This window comes from Nicotiana tomentosiformis, chromosome 2 (genome assembly GCF_000390325.3).
Source record: "Nicotiana tomentosiformis chromosome 2, ASM39032v3, whole genome shotgun sequence".
Taxonomy (NCBI): domain Eukaryota; kingdom Viridiplantae; phylum Streptophyta; class Magnoliopsida; order Solanales; family Solanaceae; genus Nicotiana; species Nicotiana tomentosiformis.
In genome coordinates this window covers 41,795,768-41,799,393 of record NC_090813.1, presented here as the reverse complement: position 1 = coordinate 41,799,393, position 3,626 = coordinate 41,795,768, and positions in this window count along the sequence as shown.

Below are 3,626 nucleotides of genomic sequence, written 5' to 3'. Positions count from 1 at the left end.
AGTACAACGTGTATTAACTCCCCTTGATGAGAGTATCAATTCACATCCTTGAGCCTTCGCATCCCAATCTTGTACACTAGTTTCTTGAAGGTTGACGTTGGTAGAGATTTTGTAATGACCGGGTCGGTCGTTCCGAGAGTTGTAGTCCCGTTTTTCCCATTTCTGCTTATTTATGTGTTGTTCAACTGTGTTGAGTTGTATCGAGTTGATAGGTTTGGGTTCAGAGTAGTTTTGGAGTGAAATGAGACACTTAGTCTCTTAGTTAGAAAGCTAAGTTAGAAAAGTCAACCGGAAGTTGACTTATGAGTAAACGAGTTCGGACTTAAATTTTTATGATTTGGTTAGCTTCGTTGAGTGATTTTAGACTTAGGAGTGTGTCCGAAATATAATTTGGAGGCCCGTGGTAGAATTAGGCTTGAATTGGCGAAAGTTAGAAATTTGGCGATTTTGGTCGGCAGTGAAAAATTTGATATCGGAGTCGGAATGGAATTCCGAGAGTTGGAGTAGGTTCGTAGTGTCATTTGTGAAGTGTGTGCAAAATTTGAGGTCATTCGGACGAGGTTTGATAGGTTTCGGCATCGATTGTGAAAGTTTGGGGTTTCAAGTCCATTAAGCTTGAATTGGTGTGCGATTCATGTTTTTGTTATTGTTTGAGGTGATTCGAGAGCTCGATTGAGTTGGTATGGTATATTAGGACTTGATGGCACATTTGGTTGAGGTTCCGAAGGCCTCGGGTGTATTTCGGATGAGTTTTGAGCGAGTTCGGGCATTACCGGAACTCATGCATGGTTCTGGTGCTTAATTTTCGCGGACGGCGGCAAAATTACGCTAAGGGCGGAGGAGGGGGCGTGGACCGCATAAATTTGGTCGCGGAGGCGCTCCAGGGCAGATCTGTAGATTCGTTGGTCTGACTTCGAAAGCCTATATCTTTTGATCTACAAAGAATTTTGAGATGATTCAAAAACGAAAATTATAGCCCTTCGTGTCTAGTTTCCATAAAGCTTAAGAAATTATCATTTGGACAAACGTAGAGAAAGTTATGGCCAAAATACTAAAGCCTATCACTACAACCACCAGAAGCGCAAACATCGCTACTTTTTCGCGACCGCAGGGGTTGGATTTCGCGGCCGCGCCTGGATTTTCACGGTCAGCATAGTGGAGATCAGAGAGTGCACTAAATAAATGGGGTTTAGGGCATTATTTCACATTTTGGACCTAGGGAGCTCGGTTTGTGGCGATTTTTCGAGGGTTTTTCAAGAAATTTATTGGGTAAGTGATTCTAACTCGAATTTGGTTAATGTTCATGAATATATCAATGATTTTATCATTTGATTAGTACTTTGAGGTATAAATTTGGAGAAAATTGTAGAAACTTCAAAAAATGATTTTTTGGGATTTGAACATCGAATTGGAGTCGGATTCGAGTGAAACTAGTATGGTTGGACTCGTGAGTGAATGAGTTTCCTAGTTTTGTGAATTCCGTCAGATTTTGAGACGTGGACCCGAGGGCCGGTTTTTGGCCGATTTTGGATTTTGGCCTATTTATGTAGTTCTTATTGTGGAATTCGATTCTTTAGCCTATGTTGATAGTAGTATTCTGATTTTGGTTAGATTTAGAGCTTTTGGAGACAGAGTCCAGAGACGAGGGTATCCCGGAGTAGGATTTTACGTTGTTAAGGTAAGTAACAGTTTTAACTCTGGTTTTGAGGGTATAAACCCGGAGATTTGACATCACGTGATTGTTTGGAAGTGATACCCACGCTAGGTAACGGGCGTGTGGGTGTGCACCGCGAGGGATTGAGACTTGGTCCGTCCCGTGAGGCTGTGAGGCCTAATGGCTATTATCTGTGGTTATGTGTTTATTTGTTGTTGAACTTGTTTGCCTTCATATTAGAGATCATGCTTGGGCTTTATTCATGCTCACATTATTTGCACTCAGTCATAGATATAATTGTACATGTTTACCTCAGTCCCTATTATTTTGCTGATATGCTGTGATACTTGACGTGGGCTGTGTTTCCCTTATTTGTTGATGATGGTGAGGCTATAGAGGTACATGACTGAGTGAGGCTGAGGCCTGTTGTGAGGTATTTGATTGAGGCACGTGAGTTATCCGTACAACACGTGAGTTGTCCGTGCAGCACGTGAGTTATCCATGCAGATCCAGGTATTGATATCATAGCGCGTGAGTTGTCCACGTAGCACATGAGTTGACCGTGCGGATCCATGGATTGATATTATGGCACGTGAGTTGTCCGTGCAATACGTGAGTTGTCCGTGCTTAGCGCTTGGGCTTTGGGAGCCCCTCCGGAGTCTGTACACACCCCCAGTGAGCACAGGTACCTATTGAGTGTTGAGTGTTAAGTGCTGAGTGCGAGTGCCGAGAGCCGAGTGCTGAGTGATGGAGTGACATTGCTGTGAGGATTCATTGCTTTTGTTGTTGCTGCATTTCACCCATTAATTTCTTTGTAGCATTTATTGAGTTGATGGAATTTACATGTTAATTCATGTTTATTTTAAATTGTGATAAAGAAATAATTGAATTGTTCTACTTAGCTCGTCACTACTACTCAGTTCCTTAGTTATTTCTGTTACTACTGAGTCGGTTGTACTCATACTACACTCTGCACTTTATGTGTAGATCCAGGTGAGTTAGAGCGCAGCGATCGTTGAGTTCGGGCCGGCTATCATTGGAGACTGCAAGGTAGCTGCTAGCGTTTGCAGGACCTTGTTACTCCTTTTATCATTTCTTCTTTTGGACTGCATTGACATTAGACAGTTTTATTTCTTAGTTCCTAGATTTAGACGCTCATGACTTAGTGACACCCCGATGTTTGGGGCTCGTTTCCGTATTTTCTATAATTATATTTAGAGTTGATTTAGTTTATGAAAAATTCAAATATTGGAAATGTTTTATTAAATTCTTATAATCGATTAAGTAGTAATATTTTGGGAAATAGGCTTGCCTTGTAACACGATAGGCGCCATCACGACCATGGTTAGATTTTGGGTCGTGACAAATTTGGTGAACAAATCAGCCATATTATCACTTGAACGGATCTTTTGCACATTAATATCACTATTCTTTTGAAGATCATGTGTGAAAAATAACATTGGTGAAATGTGATTTGTCCTATCCCCTTTTATGAATCCTCCTTTCAATCGGGCTATGCATGCTGAATTGTCTTCATACAAAATTATGGGTAGTTTATCATATTTCAAACCACATTTGTCTCGAATAAGGTGTATTATAGACCTCAACCATACACATTCTCGACTTGCTTCATGAATAGCAATTATCTCAGCATGATTAGATGAATTAGCCATGATTGATTGCTTAGTCGATCGCCAAGATATGGCAGTGCCTCCATATGTAAACACATAGCCTGTTTGAGATCGAGCCTTGTGTGGGTCAGATAAATACCCAGCATCGGCATAACCAACAAGATCGGGACTGCAATCATTGCCATAAAATAATTCCATATCGGTAGTCCCTTTTAGATACCGCAATATGTGTTTGATTCCATTCCAATGTCTCCTTGTAGGAGCAGAGCTATATCTTGCTAAGACATTAACTGGAAAAGTTATGTTAGGCCTTGTAGTGTTAGCAAGATACATAAGTGCAC